The sequence below is a fragment of the Oncorhynchus tshawytscha genome, unplaced genomic scaffold (assembly GCF_018296145.1).
Source record: "Oncorhynchus tshawytscha isolate Ot180627B unplaced genomic scaffold, Otsh_v2.0 Un_contig_8272_pilon_pilon, whole genome shotgun sequence".
Classification (NCBI taxonomy): domain Eukaryota; kingdom Metazoa; phylum Chordata; class Actinopteri; order Salmoniformes; family Salmonidae; genus Oncorhynchus; species Oncorhynchus tshawytscha.
The window spans coordinates 59,349-76,431 of record NW_024608777.1 but is presented as its reverse complement, the minus strand read 5'-3'; the positions used below and the strand labels follow the sequence as shown (position 1 = coordinate 76,431).

General features: G+C 45.8%; 1 pseudogene; it reads left to right on the top strand.

The window, feature by feature from the left end:
• The first annotated feature begins 14,497 nt into the window (after positions 1–14,497).
• Positions 14,498–17,083, top strand: part of LOC121843810 — a 54,050-nt pseudogene continuing 51,464 nt past the window's right edge.

The window sequence follows — 17,083 nt, the reverse complement described above, 5'->3', positions numbered from 1 at the left end:
AGGAGGGGGAGGCCATGTGAGGAGGAGGACGAGGCCAGGTGAGGAGGAGGAGGCCAGGTGAGGGGGAGGAGAAGGCCAGGTGGGGAGGAGGAGGAGGCCAGGTGAGGAGGAGGAGGAGGAGGAGGAGGAGAAATCCTCGTTTTATGTAACGTCCTCTGTTTCATCCCTCTCTGCTGAGTATGGAGGCGGAAGGAGTGAGAAACTGAAATGGTAATTTCCAACCCAAAGCTCCCCTCGTTCATCGATCGATCGTGCGGATGTTCGTCTGTGAGGTCTGAGTCTAAACAACATTCTGTCAGCACATACCATGTCAACACAAAAGCCCATCTGATATACAAAGCTGTGAAAAGCTGACAAATTAAATCGGGATTTTATGTATCTTTTACTATCCATTTTAATCACACCGCTTACCTCACTGATTTTTGCCGGTGGTAGCTGTTGCTCAGACCGGCTCCGTTTTAGGCTACCGGCGTCGGTATTTCGGTAAGGTGAGACGCGTCCCTCTGTTTCCTAAAATACCGGGAAGTGCCCGGGACTTTTCCGCGTCAAGTGGTTTCTGTTGTGTTTTGCACACTGCGCACTACCAGTTCTCTCGCTCCGTCCAAATGGACAATTGGCCAATGTGACGGTTTAAATCCGCAGTCTGAAGTATATTCTACCGGCGATGACGGGATGTTGAGCACTAGATAGTCCTCTTTCCTTCTCCGGGATTTAGTGGTCGGTCAGTCCGTTACTATAGAGCCGTGGGGCCGGTTTCCAGTTGGGTTGTCGGGCGGTTCTCTCTCTCTCTGCAGAGGCCGGGAGATGCTGAGGAAGTTACTGTACCGGGGAATGGCGGGGATAAGTCGCAAGCTGGCTGTTCACTCCCTGCTGCTGCTGAGCGGAGCTTCAATGTGTGTGTGTGTGTCCGTGCGTGCGTGCTTAAAAGTGTGTTTCCCCGAGGATGGTTAGTTAGATGAGGCGAGTGAACCAGTCAGGAGAGGAGAGAGCTTGCTCTGTAAACTCTCTATTTCTGCCTTGTTGACTGTGGAGGGAGAGGAGGGGAGAGGAGGAAGGGGGACGAGAAAGGAGGGGGAGATAAAGAGGAGGGGAGAGGAGGAAGGGGGACGAGAAAGGAGGGGGAGATAAAGAGGAGGGGAGAGGGAGGGGGCGAGAAAGTAGGGGGAAATAAAGAGGAGGGGAGAGGGAGGGGGCGAGAAAGGAGGGGGAGAGGGACTGAGGGGGATGCGCACATACCCAATCCCTCTTCCCCATCTCTCCAACCTGGTCTCAGAGAATTACGTATTATTCTGTATGTAAATCTTAGACACTCTATTTAATATGATGTTATGTTACTGTATGTAAATCTTAGACACTCTATTTGTCTGATATGTCTCTGATATGTTATGAATTACAAAATGTACAATTGTTGGGAATCAGCAAAAACGTATGATATGTTACGAATTTCCAATTTGTAGTTAAATAAAAATACATAATTGAAAACGTTAGCTAGGTGACTAGATGGCTAACGCTAACGTTATCCAGTTCTAGGAGTTAAGGGTTAGTTAACATGCTAACGTTAGCTAGGTGACTAGATGGCTAACGCTAACGTTATCCAGTTCTAGGAGTTAAGGGTTAGTTAACATGCTAATGTTAGCTAGGTGACTAGGTGGCTAACGCTAACGTTATCCAGTTCTAGGAGTAACATGCTAACGTTAGCTAGGTGACTAGGTGGCTAACGTTAACGTTATCCAGTTCTAAGAGTAACATGCTAACGTTAGCTAGGTGACTAGGTGGCTAACGTTAACGTTATCCAGTTCTAGGAGTCATGCAGTTCTAGGTGGCTAACGCTAACATTCTAGCATGCTAACGTTAGCTAGGTGACTAGGTGGCTAACGCTAACGTTATCCAGTTCTAGGAGTTAAGGGTTAGTTAACATGCTAACGTTAGCTAGGTGACTAGGTGGCTAACGCTAACGTTATCCAGTTCTAGGAGTTAAGGGTTAGGGTTAAGGTTAGGAGGTAGATTTTGCCTATGCTGCTCTGTACCATCACTCATTCATATATCCTTATGTACATATTCTTTATCCCCTTACACTGTGTATAAGACAGTAGTTTTTTGGAATTGTTAGTTAGATTACTTGTTCGTTATTACTGCATTGTCGGAACTAGAAGCACAAGCATTTCGCTACCCTCGCATTAACATCTGCTAACCATGTGTATGTGACAAATAAAATTTGATTTTGATTAAACGTTTAGAGGAAGGGTTAGCTAACATGCTACCGTTAGCTAGTTCTGGGAGTTAAGGGTTAAGGTTAGGAGGTAGGTTAATTAAAGGGCTTTAGGGTTAGGGAAAGGGTTAGCTAACATGCTAACGTTAGCTAGTTCTGGGAGTTAAGGGTTAGGGTTAAGGTTAGGAGGTAGGTTAAAGGGTTAGGGTTAGAGGAAGAGCTAGCTAACATGCTAACGTTAGCTAATTCTGTGAGTTATGGGTTAGGAGGAAGGTTAAACGGTTAGAGGAAGGGTTAGCTAACATGCTAAGTAGTTGAAAAGTGGCTAAAAAGTAGGAAGTAGGTGCAAAGTTGCTAATTAGCTATAATGCTAAAGTTGTCCGTGATGAGATTCGAACACCCATCCATCCACCCAGACATAGCTACCTACCCACCCACCAATCCACACACCAACCACCCTCAATAATGTTTGACTGACCTGCTATCTTACCCATTCAAAAGGTAACCTCAATGTACATTTAAAATGTTTGACCCAGGATGTACATTTATAATGTAACCTGACCCAGGATGTATTTATAATGCTTATGTACATTTACAATGTGACCCCAGGATTCATTTAAAATGGTAACCCATGTACATTTAAAATGATGACCCAGGATGTTTTAAAATGCTTCGTCGAGTCTATGACCCAGGATGTACATTTATAATGCTTCGTCGAGTCTATGACCCAGGATGTACATTTATGAGAGACCAGTCTGATCTCCTGCAAACTGTATGCGTGCGTGTGTGTGTGTGTGTCTGTGTGTGTGTGTGTGTGTGTGTGTGTGTGTGTGTGTGTGTGTGTGTGTGTGTGTGTGTGTGTGTGTGTGTGTGTGTGTGTCTGTGTGTGTGTGTGTGTGTGTGTGTGTGTGTGTGAGTGTGTGTGTGTGTGTGTGTGTGTGTGTGTGTGTGTGTGTGTGTGTGTGTGTGTGTGTGTGTGTGTGTGTCAGTGTGTGTGTGTGTGTGTTGGTGGACCCCATTCTTGCCCCCATTGCTACACTGTGGATTTCTGCCCTAATATGGATGGTATCACTAGTCTCCTGCTTGCTGTGCTCCTCTCCAACCGGGCACATCGTTTTAGGTCCAAGGAAAAGAGACCGGATTTATGTTCCTTCTCTAACATCCGATGCTGCTGGGTTTATTAATTAATCTATCCTCATCATAACACCAGTCTATTAGATATAATGACATAATGAATCTATCCTCATCATAACACCAGTCTATTAGATATAATGACATAATGAATCTATCCTCATCATAACACCAGTCTATTAGATATAATGACATAATGAATCTATCCTCATCATAACACCAGTCTATTAGATATAATGACATAATGAATCTATCCCCATCATAACACCAGTCTATTAGATATAATAACATAATGAATCTATCCTCATCATAACACCAGTCTATTAGATATAATAACATAATGAATTTATCCTCATCATAACACCAGTCTATTAGATATAATAACATAATGAATTTATCCTCATCATAACACCAGTCTACTAGATATAATGAATCTATCCTCATCATAACACCAGTCTACTAGATATAATGACATAATGAATCTATCCTCATCATAACACCAGTCTACTAGATATAATGACATAATGAATCTATCCTCATCATAACACCAGTCTACTAGATATAATGACATAATGAATCTATCCTCATCATAACACCAGTCTACTAGATATAATGAATCTATCCTCATCATAACACCAGTCTATTAGATATAATGACATAATGAATCTATCCTCATCATAACACCAGTCTACTAGATATAATGACATAATGAATCTATCCTCATCATAACACCAGTCTACTAGATATAATGACATAATGAATCTATCCTCATCATAACACCAGTCTACTAGATATAATGAATCTATCCTCATCATAACACCAGTCTACTAGATATAATGACATAATGAATCTATCCTCATCATAACACCAGTCTACTAGATATAATGAATCTATCCTCATCATAACACCAGTCTACTAGATATAATGACATAATGAATCTATCCTCATCATAACACCAGTCTACTAGATATAATGACATAATGAATCTATCCTCATCATAACACCAGTCTACTAGATATAATGACATAATGAATCTATCCTCATCATAACACCAGTCTACTAGATATAATGACATAATGAATCTATCCTCATCATAACACCAGTCTACTAGATATAATGACATAATGAATCTATCCTCATCATAACACCAGTCTACTAGATATAATGAATCTATCCTCATCATAACACCAGTCTACTAGATATAATGAGATAATGAATCTATCCTCATCATAACACCAGTCTACTGGATATAATTACATAATGAATATATCCTCATCATAACACCAGTCCACTGGATATAAGGAATCTATCCTCATCATAACACCAGTCTACTAGATATAATGACATATTGAATCTATCCTCATCATAACACCAGTCTACTAGATATAAGGAATCTATCCTCATCATAACACCAGTCTACTAGATATAATGACATAATGAATCTATCCTCATCATAACACCAGTCTACTAGATATAATGACATAATGAATCTATCCTCATCATAACACCAGTCTACTAGATATAATGACATAATGAATCTATCCTCATCATAACACCAGTCTACTAGATATAATGAATCTATCCTCATCATAACACCAGTCTACTAGATATAATGACATAATGAATCTATCCTCATCATAACACCAGTCTACTAGATATAATGAATCTATCCTCATCATAACACCAGTCTACTAGATATAATGAATCTATCCTCATCATAACACCAGTCTACTAGATATAATGACATAATGAATCTATCCTCATCATAACACCAGTCTACTAGATATAATGAATCTATCCTCATCATAACACCAGTCTACTAGATATAAGGAATCTATCCTCAATATAACACCAGTCTACTGTGTGTCAGTGTGTGTGTGTGTGTGTGTGTGTGTGTGTGTGTGTGTGTGTGTGTGTGTGTGTGTGTGTGTGTGTGTGTGTGTGTGTGCCGTTTGTGCATAACAGCATTTGCCAGTTGAGGTTTGAGGTTGCGGTCCATCACTTTTCAGGGTCCCCTTGAGTCATTTACAGCTGAGAGGAGAACATGTCCTACCTGTCACCTGTCATGTAGAGAGAAAGAGAAGGAGAAGGAGAGAGAGAGAGACAGAGAGAGAGAGAAGAGAGAGAGAGAGAGAGAGCTGGATAGAGAGAGAAGGAAGCGATTCCCAAACCTTCCATAACAAAGCCAACACCTACAGAGAGATGAACCTGGAGAAGAGTCCCCTAAGCAAGCTGGTCCTGGGGCTCTGTTCACAAACACAAACACACACTACAGAGCCCCAGGACAGCAGCACAATTAGACCCAACCAAATCATGAGAAAACAAAAAGATGATTACTTGACACATTGGAAAGAATTGACAAAAAAACAGAACAAACTAGAATGCTATTTGGCCCTAAACAGAGAGTACACAGTGGCAGAATACCTGACCACTGTGACTGACCCAAAATTAAGGAAAGCGTTGACTATGTACACTGCCCACAAAAGGAGGTGGAAACTGAACTGGACTTCCTAACCTCCTGCCAAATGTATGACCATATTAGAGAGACATATTTCCCTCGGATTACACAGACCAGTGGTTGTTATAGTCCCGTACCCCTTCAAACATTCAACCTCCAGCTGTACCCCCTCTAGCACCAGGGTCAGCTGTACCCCCTCTAGCACCAGGGTCAGCTGTACCCCCTCTAGCACCAGGGTCAGCTGTACCCCCTCTAGCACCAGGGTCAGCTGTACCCCCTCTAGCACCAGGGCCAGCTGTACCCCTCTCTCAGCACCAGGGTCAGCTGTACCCCCTCTAGCAGCAGGGTCATCTGTACTGTACCCCTCTAGCAGCAGGGCCAGCTGTACCCCCTCTCTAGCACCAGGGTCAGCTGTACCCCTCTAGCACCAGGGTCAGCAGCAGGGTCATCTGTACCCCCTCTAGCAGCAGGGCAGCTGTACCCCCTCTAGCACCAGTGTCAGCTGTACCCCCTCTAGCACCAGGGTCAGCTGTACCCCCTCTAGCACCAGGGTCAGCTGTACCCCCTCTAGCACCAGGGTCAGCTGTACCCCCTCTAGCACCAGGGTCAGCTGTACCCCCTCTAGCACCAGGGTCAGCTGTACCCCTCTAGCACCAGGGTCAGCTGTACCCCCTCTAGCACCAGGGTCAGCTGTACCCCCTCTAACACCAGGGTCAGCTGTACCCCCTCTAGCACCAGGGTCAGCTGTACCCCCTCTAGCACCAGGGTCAGCTGTACCCCCTCTAGCACCAGGGTCAGCTGTACCCCCTCTAGCACCAGGGTCAGCTGTACCCCCCCTCTAGCACCAGGGTCAGCTGTACCCCCTCTAGCACCAGGGTCAGCTGTACCCCCTCTAGCACCAGGGTCAGCTGTACCCCCTCTAGCACCAGGGTCAGCTGTACCCCCTCTAGCACCAGGGTCAGCTGTACCCCAGCTGTACCTAGCACCAGGGTCAGCTGTACCCCAGCTCTAGCACCAGGGTCAGCTGTGCCCCTCTACCCCAGCTGTACCCCCTCTAGGGGTCAGCTGTAGCCCCAGCTCCCCCTAGCACCAGGGTCAGCTGTACCCCCTCTAGCACCAGGGTCAGCTGTACCCCCTCTAGCACCAGGGTCAGCTGTACCCCCTCTACCAGCACCAGGGTCAGCTGTACCCCCTCTAGCACCAGGGTCAGCTGTACCCCCTCTAGCACCAGGGTCAGCTGTACCCCCTCTAGCAGCACTGTACCCCCTCTAGGGGTCAGCTGTACCCCCTCTAGCACCAGGGTCAGCTGTACCCCCTCTAGCACCAGGGTCAGCTGTACCCCCTCTAGCACCAGGGTCAGCTGTACCCCCTCTATCACCAGGGTCAGCTGTAGCCCCTCTAGCACCAGGGTCAGCTGTACCCCCTCTAGCACCAGGGTCAGCTGTACCCCCTCTAGCACCAGGGTCAGCTGTACCCCCTCTAGCACCAGGGTCAGCTGTACCCCCTCTAGCACCAGGGTCAGCTGTACCCCCTCTAGCACCAGGGTCAGCTGTACCCCCTCTAGCACCAGGGTCAGTGTACTCTCAAATGTTGTTTTTCACCATCATTGTAAGCCTGCCACACACACACTATACGATACATTCATTAAACATAAGAATGAGTGTGAGTTGTCACCACAATCCGGCTCGTGGGAAGTGACAAAGAGCTCTTATAGGACCAGGGCACAGATAATATTATAATAATAATAATCAATAATTTTGCTCTTTACATAAGTACGTGGTAATAATCCACTCTCACATAGGTACGTGGTCGCAAAGGGCATCAGTGTCTTAACAGCGCGATTTGCCAAGGCAGGATACTCTAAGCGCAGCCCTATCCAGAAATCTGGCAGTGGCTTCTGATTTAAATTCTATTTTCACAGAACCGCTTGTTGTAATTTCGATGAGGCTCTCTCGTTCAGATATCGGTAAGTGGACTGGGCATGAAAGGGATAATGAATCTAGTTGTTTGTGTCATCCGTTTGGGAAAGTACCTGCGTAATTGCGCACCCAACTCACTCAGGTGCTTCACAATATCACATTTGACATTGTCCGTAAGCTTGAGTCCATTTGCACACAAAAAAATTATACAATGATGGAAAGACCTGTGTGTTGTCCTTGTTAATTCAGACAGAGAAGAGCTCCAACTTCTTAATCATAGCCTCAATTTTGTCCCGCACATTGAATATAGTTGCGGAGAGTCCCTGTAATCCTAGATTCAGATCATTCAGGTGAGAAAAACCATCACCCAGATAGGCCAGTTCTGTGAGAAACTCGTCATCATGCAAGCGGTCAGACAAGTGACCAACACACTTCTTCTGTATGTTGTAAAAGCGTTACATGGTCGCTGCCCATATCATTGCATAATGCAGAAAACACAGGAGAGTTCAGGGGCCTTTTGCTTTAACAAAGTTAACCAGTTTCACTGTAGTGTCCAAAACCTCTTTTCAATGTCAGGCATTCCCTTGGCAGCAAGAGCCTCTCGGTGGATGCTGCAGTCTACCCAAGAGCCTCTAGGTGGATGCTGCAGTGGACCCAAGAGCCTCTAGGTGGATGCTGCAGTGTACCCAAGAGCCTCTCGGTGGATGCTGCAGTCTACCCAAGAGCCTCTAGGGGGATGCTGCAGTGTACCCAAGAGCCTCTAGGTTGATGCTGCAGTGTGGACCCAAGAGCCTCTAGGTGGATGCTGCAGTGGACCCAAGAGCCTCTAGGTGGATGCTGCAGTCTACCCAAGAGCCTCTAGGTGGATGCTGCAGTGGACCCAAGAGCCTCTAGGTGGATGCTGCAGTGGACCCAAGAGCCTCTAGGTGGATGCTGCAGTGTACCCAAGAGCCTCTGGATGCTGCAGTGGATGCTGCAGTGTACCCAAGAGCCTCTAGGTTGATGCTGCAGTGTACCCAAGAGCCTCTAGGTGGTGCTGCAGAGTACCCAAGAGCCTCTAGGTGGATGCTGCAGTGGACCCAAGAGCCTCTAGGTGGAGCCTCTCGGTGGTTGCTGCAGTGTACCCAAGAGCCTCTAGGTGGATGCTGCAGTCTACCCAAGAGCCTCTAGGTGGATGCTGCAGTGTACCCAAGAGCCTCTGCAGGTCTAGGTGGATGCTGCAGTGTACCCAAGAGCCTCTCGGTGGATGCTGCAGTGTACCCAAGAGCCTCTAGGTGATGCTGCAGTGAGCCTCTAGGTGGATGCTGCAGTACCCAAGAGCCTCTAGGTGGATGCTGCAGTGGACCCAAGAGCCTCTAGGTGGATGCTGCAGTGTACCCAAGAGCCTCTAGGTGGATGCTTCAGTGTACCCAAGAGCCTCTAGGTTGATGCTGCAGTGTACCCAAGAGCCTCTAGGTGGTTGCTGCAGAGTACCCAAGAGCCTCTAGGTGGATGCTACAGTGTACCCAAGAGCCTCTCGGTGGTTGCTGCAGAGTACCCAAGAGCCTCTAGGTGGATGCTGCAGTCTACCCAAGAGCCTCTAGGTGGATGCTGCAGTGTACCCAAGAGCCTCTAGGTTGATGCTGCAGTGTACCCAAGAGCCTCTCGGTGGTTGCTGCAGAGTACCCAAGAGCCTCTAGGTGGATGCTGCAGTGTGGTTGCCAAGAGCCTCTCGGTGGTTGCTGCAGAGTACCCAAGAGCCTCTAGGTTGATGCTGCAGTCTACCCAAGAGCCTCTAGGTGGATGCTGCAGTCTACCCAAGAGCCTCTAGGTTGATGCTGCAGTCTACCCAAGAGCCTCTAGGTTGATGCTGCAGTCTACCCAAGAGCCTCTAGGTTGATGCTGCAGTGTACCCAAGTGGCGTCGGGAGCAACTGCTTGCAGGCACGTTACCACTCCACTATGTCTCCCTGTCGTGGCTTTTACACCATCAGAACAGATACCAACATGAGCAGCAGCTACGTTTGGCTTCATACGGACCGCTAGTGGAATTCCCACGAGAGAGTAACGGTTAATGTGATTGGATGTTAATTATCTGACAAGGCTTCCTGTATGTGACATTGTGTTGTTATTTCGCTGAACACTAGATGGTTTAATTTTATGTTTGGCAGTGAAACGAGGCTACTCAGGTGAGGAGAAAAAACCTCCCCCAAATGTACAGCCCAGTTGGAAAATACCTCAGCCAAATGTACAGCCCAGTTGGAAAATACCTCAGCCAAATGTACAGCCCACTTGGAAAATACCTCAGCCAAATGTACAGCCCAGTTGGAAAATATAAATGTACTATATATATATATACAATGTAAACATTGTTTTTTAAATTATATACATGTCTATTATATACCATGCCATCTTACATGTCTATAGACCAGCAAAGAACTCGAAAACAAATCCAATTTTGATAAACTCCCATATCTACTGGGTGAAATTCCACAGTGTGCCATCACAGCAGCAAGATGTGTGACCTGTTGCCACAAGAAAAGGGCAACCAGTGAAGAACAAACACCATTGTAAATACACTACTGTAAAGAGAGAGCAGTATAAATATTTGTGCTTATTTATTTTCCCTTTTTTTTAAATTAAACTATTTGCATATCGTTAGAACACCTGGTGCACTGTGGGAACTAGTAACACCTGGTTCTACTGCACTGTGGGAACTAGGGACACCTGGTTCTACTGCACTGTGGGAACTAGGGACACCTGGTTATACTGCACTGTGGGAACTAGTAACACCTGGTTCTACAGCACTGTGGGAACTAGGGACACCTGGTTCTACAGCACTGTGGGACCTAGTAACACCTGGTTCTACTGCACTGTGGGGGACACCTGGTTCTACTGCATTGTGGGACACACCTGGTTCTACTGCACTGTGGGACCTAGTAACACCTGGTTCTACTGCACTGTGGGACACCTGGTTCTACTGCAGTAACACCTGGTTCTACTGCACTGTGGGAACTAGGGACACCTGGTTCTACTGCACTGTGGGACCTAGTAACACCTGGTTCTACTGCACTGTGGGACCTAGTAACACCTGGTTCTACTGCACTGTGGGACCACCTGGTTCTACTGCACTGTGGGACACACCTGGTTCTACTGCACACCTGGTTCTACTGCACTGGACCTAGTAACACCTGGTTCTACTGCACTGTGGGACCTAGTAACACCTGGTTCTACTGCACTGTGGGACCTAGTAACACCTGGTTCTGATCTGTGGCGTCTCATCTCTCCATCTAGTTCCTGTATTGACAGCAGTAGTAGTAACATGGATCTGATCTGTGGTGTCTCATCTCTCCATCTAGTTCCTGTATTGACAGCAGCAGTAGTAGTAGTAACATGGATCTGATCTGTGGCGTCTCAGCTCTCCATCTAGTTCCGGTATTGACAGTGGTAGTAACATGGATCTGATCTGTGGTGTCTCATCTCTCCATCTAGTTCCTGTATTGACAGCAGCAGTAGTAGTAGTAACATGGATCTGATCTGTGGCGTCTCAGCTCTCCATCTAGTGCCTGTATTGACAGTAGTAGTAACATGGATCTAATCTGTGGCGTCTCAGCTCTCCATCTAGTTCCTGTATTGACAGTAGTAGTAGTAACATGGATCTGATCTGTGGCGTCTCAGCTCTTTGTCAGTCCTCATCTGGATAATCTACAGTCGTTTGTTATGGGACATATTTGATGGACAGAGCTGGATTAGATTATCAGTGCCGGAGAAGGATGTGTGTGTGTGTGTGTGTGTGTGTGTGTGTGTGTGTGTGTGTGTGTGTGTGTGTGTGTGTGTTCCTGTGGATTAGATTACTGTGCCCTCGACAGATTACTGATGCACACACACACACACACACACACACACCACACACACACACACACACACACACACACACACACACACACACACACACACACACACACAGTAATGTGAGGAAGAGCAGCACTTAGAGACAGTGTCTGAGCAGTACTCATTAATTCATGACACATATCTCAGCAGGACTCTTACAGCAGGACCCCCCCCCACACACACACACACACACACACACACAGACACAGACACAGACAGACAGACAGACACACACAGACAGACAAACTGACACATACACGCACAAACCCAAATACACACAGACACACACACAAATACACACACTGAGATGGAGGGCGTTGGAGAGCTTGTACACATCTCTCTGTGTGTGGAGTAAAAGTGGTCTAGAGATTTTCCCCTCTGGTTGCACATGTGACATGCTGGTAGAAATGAGGTAAAACTGATTTCTGTTTGCCTGCATTAAAGTCCCCGGCCACTAGGAGCGCCACTTCTGGGTGAGCATTTTCCTGTTTGCTAATGGCTGTATACAGCTGGTTGAGTGGCCTTTATACAGCTGGTTGAGTGGCCTTTATACAGCTGGTTGAGTGGCCTTTATACAGCTGGTTGAGTGGCCTTTATACAGCTGGTTGAGTGGCCTTTATACAGCTGGTTGAGTGACAGCTTTATACAGCTGGTTGAGTGGCCTTTATACAGCTGGTTGAGTGGCCCTTAGCTGGTTGAGTGGCCTTATACAGCTGGTTGAGTGGCCTTATACAGCTGGTTGAGTGGTTGAGTGGCCTTATACAGCTGGTTGAGTGGCCGTACAGCTGGTTGAGTGGCCGTATACAGCTGGTTGAGTGAGTGGCCTTTATACAGCTGCTGGTTGAGTGGCCTTTATACAGCTGGTTGAGTGGCCTTTATACAGCTGGTTGAGTGGCCTTTATACAGCTGGTTGAGTGGCCTTTGGTTGATACAGCTGGTTGAGTGGCCTTATACAGCTGGTTGAGTGGCCTTATACAGCTGGTTGAGTGGCCTTTATACAGCTGGTTGAGTGGCCTTTATACAGCTGGTTGAGTGGCTGGCTGGTTGAGTGGCCTTTATACAGCTGGTTGATACAGTGGTTGAGTGGCCTTTATACAGCTGGTTGAGTGGCCTTATACAGCTGGCCTTTATACAGCTGGTTGAGTGGCCTTTATACAGCTGGTTGAGTGGCCTTATATACAGCTGGTTGAGTGGCCTTATGGTTGAGTGGCAGCTGGTTGAGTGGCCTTATACAGCTGGTTGAGTGGCCTTATACAGCTGGTTGAGTGGCCTTTATACAGCTCGTTGAGAGCGGTCTTAGTGCCAGCATCGGTCTGTGGTGGTAAATAGACGGCTACGAATAATATAGATGAGAACTCTCTTGGTAGATAGTGTGGTCTACAGCTTATCATGAGATACTCTAATAGGACTGATGGTAGAGGTGGTTTTCTCACTCGCCCTATGTGTCAAACTGTTTGCGTGTAGACGGTTTGACTGAAATGGTAGCAGAAGGTGAATGTGGAACTTTTGTTGCAAACATATCCTCATGATGCTGCGTACTATTTTGTGCGATGACGCTGTTGGTGTGATCGAGGCGTTGCTTGCTAGCTAACTACAGAGGTTAGCTGGCTAGTTAGCTACAGAGGTTAGCTGGCTAGTTAACTACAGTGGTTAGCTGGCTCGTTAGCTACAGAGGTTAGCTGGCTAGTTAGCTACAGAGGTTAGCTGGCTAGTTAGCTACAGAGGTTAGCTGGCTAGTTAGCTACAGAGGTTAGCTGGCTAGTTAGCTACAGAGGTTAGCTGGCTAGTTAGCTACAGAGGATAGCTGGCTAGTTAGCTACTGCCATCAGATGTTTGTTGTGTTGTTATCATACTTAGCCTATTCCACTGTTTATAAAATGCATACTGTCATTTGAATATAGCCTGGGAAAAGGGAATCCGGACACACTGTGGACACGGTAGACACCAGAGGAGGATGCTGAGGGGAGGAAGGCTCATATTAATGGCTGGAACCGCGTGAATGGAATGTCATCAAACACCTGGAACCACCACGTGTCTGATGTATTAGATACCATTCCACCCTAGTCCGCTCCAGCCATTACCACGAGCCCGTCCCTCCTCAATTAAGGTGCCACCAACCTCCTGTGGTAGACACATTTAAATGTAGTTGGAGATGCATTACGTGTTCGAATTCCATGATCTGAACTCTAAAGCCAAATATTTTTTTTTATAACTAAACCAAGATAGACCACAGCCTGTCGTTTCAAATGAGAACAAATTAGATATTTTTATGGTGGGCAGAACCAAGCAGGAGCTAGCGAGATCCAATTGGCGCCTTCTAGAATTGATTTACATATTTCCTTTGGTAAATGCCTACTCTGAAGTGTGCGTGTGCAATAACTAAATATGCCTTGGCACGCTTTCTAAACAACACAATTTTTTGGGAAACTTGGGCAAAACTTAATCCACTGTGTTCATAACAGATTTTAGTTTGGGGAAAAAAGAAAGACTGTATTGAGATCAAATGTTTAATCGATGAATACATTTGCAGAATGTCAGGCCAAAATCCATCTCTTCTCCCACTGTCAGCCACTGGGCTTCCTCCTACCATATTTGGTAGTGAGTGGGGAAAACCACCAACCGGATGCTTCACATTTATACATCCGATGAAATCTCATTGTTCCATCTGTGCTTAAAGCTGCATGATGAACTTTTAAGTCTTCTGGAACCGGGCCTTATGGGTATTGTAGTCCCGTTTGGTTACACTCTGAGCCGCATGAAATAGGAGGCCGGTTGTTCGAGAGCGTCAAAAACGACTGACTAATCTACAAAAAAAATCACTTTACATCATAAAAAAATAAAAAAATAATACTCATTATTATTTATAGATCAGTCAGTCCACCCCCAGCCCCCCAAAAAATGATACCCATGATACATTGCGGTCTTTGACCCCTGCATCCGACGTACACGGTCGAGAGGACTTCCGCCTCTCTCCGACTGCTTGTTGTTTTGAGGCGTGAAAGAGAGAAAAAGGAGCATTTCAACAACACAGTTAACTACGATTTAACACAATGGTAAGATCACTCACGAATTGTGATTATGTTAAATGTGCCATATCATTGGTAAACAGCATAGTTAAATATATATATATATATATATATATCTGTTTGTTGCAGTGTTTGCGATCAGTTGACATCACACACATACCCGACAGCTGTAACGTTATTTCAAGCAGCTAGATAACATTTTTATCTAGTTTTATTTTTCTTCCAGCTAGCCCAACTATTCATGGGGTGTAACTTATTCATTATGGAAACAGTTTACCTTTTATTTTATTTTTAAAGAACACAAAACAAAACAGGAAGAAATCCCAATAGATTCTCCCGTTTTAATGGCAGTGATTTGCTAATTTAACTAACTAGTCTGTTTCAGTATGATAACCAGCTGGAGGACTAGTCTGTTTCGGTATGATAACTAGCGAACCAGCTGGAGGACTAGTCTGTTTCGGTATGATAACTAGCTGGAGGACTAGTCTGTTTCGGTATGATAACTAGCTGGAGGACTAGTCTGTTTCGGTATGATAACTAGCTGGAGGACTAGTCTGTTTCAGTATGATAACCAGCTGGAGGACTAGTCTGTTTCGGTATGATAACCAGCTGGAGGACTAGTCTGTTTCGGTATGATAACTAGCTAACCAGCTGGAGGACTAGTCTGTTTCGGTATGATAACTAGCTAACCAGCTGGAGGACTAGTCTGTTTCGGTATGATAACTAGCTGGAGGACTAGTCTGTTTTGGTATGATAACCAGCTGGAGGACTAGTCTGTTTCGGTATGATAACTGATAACCAGCTGGAGGACTAGTCTGTTTCGGTATGATAACTAGCTAACCAGCTGGAGGACTAGTCTGTTTCGGTATGATAACCAGCTGCTGAGGACTAGTCTGTTTTGGTATGATAACTAGCTGCTGGAGGACTAGTCTGTTTCGGTATGATAACTAGCTAACCAGCTGGAGGACTAGTCTGTTTCGGTATGATAACTAGCTGCAGGAGGACTAGTCTGTTTTGGTATGATAACTAGCTAACCAGCTGGAGGACTAGTCTGTTTCGGTATGATAACTAGCTAACCAGCTGGAGGACTAGTCTGTTTCGGTATGATAACTAGCTAACCAGCTGGAGGACTAGTCTGTTTCGGTATGATAACTAGCTAACCAGCTGGAGGACTAGTCTGTTTTGGTATGATAACTAGCTAACCAGCTGGAGGACTAGTCTGTTTCGGTATGATAACTAGCTAACCAGCAGGAGGACTAGTCTGTTTTGGTATGATAACTAGCTAACCAGCTGGAGGACTAGTCTGTTTCGGTATGATAACTAGCTAACCAGCTGGAGGACTAGTCTGTTTCGGTATGATAACTAGCTAACCAGCTGGAGCACTAGTCTGTTTCGGTATGATAACTAGCTAACCAGCAGGAGGACTAGTCTGTTTTGGTATGATAACTAGCTAACCAGCTGGAGGACTAGTCTGTTTCGGTATGATAACTAGCTAACCAGCAGGAGGACTAGTCTGTTTTGGTATGATAACCAGCTAACCAGCTGGAGGACTAGTCTGTTTTGGTATGATAACTAGCCAACCAGCTGGAGGACTAGTCTGTTTCGGTATGATAACTAGCTAACCAGCAGGAGGACTAGTCTGTTTCGGTATGATAACCAGCTGGAGGACTAGTCTGTTTCGGTATGATAACTAGCTAACCAGCTGGAGGACTAGTCTGTTTCGGTATGATAACTAGCTAACCAGCTGGAGGACTAGTCTGTTTCGGTATGATAACTAGCTAACCAGCTGGAGGACTAGTCTGTTTCGGTATGATAACTAGCTAACCAGCTGGAGGACTAGTCTGTTTCGGTATGATAACTAGCTAATTTGGTGATCATTTCCTACCTAGTTTACACATCATCATTGACCATTTGCATTTTATGCTGGCAAGCCATGTAGATAACGTTAGGTAGCAGATACCAAACTATCAGTGTGTGAATCGTTGTGCATCACATATTTGGCCCAGTGCCCAGGAGTGAGTTAACATTGGTTCAGTATGCCTCTTTCTGCTTCTCTCTCTCTTTCTGCTTCTCTCTCTCTCTCTTTCTGCTTCTCTCTCTCTTTCTGCTTCTCTCTCTCTCTCTTTCTGCTTCTCTCTCTCTCTCTTTCTGCTTCTCTCTCTCTCTCTTTCTGCTTCTCTCTCTCTCTTTTCTGCTTCTCTCTCTCTTTCTGCTTCTCTCTCTTCTCTTCTCTCTCTCTCTTTCTGCTTCTCTCTCTTTTCTGCTTCTCTCTCTCTCTTTCTGCTTCTCTCTCTCTTTCTTTCTGCTTCTCTCTCTCTCTTTCTGCTTCTCTCTCTTTCTGCTTCTCTTCTGCTTCTCTCTTCTTTTCTGCTTCTCTCTCTCTTCTCTTCTGCTTCTCTCTCTCTCTTTCTGCTTCTCTCTTCTCTCTCTGCTTCTCTCTTTTCTGCTTCTCTCTCTCTCTTTCTGCTTCT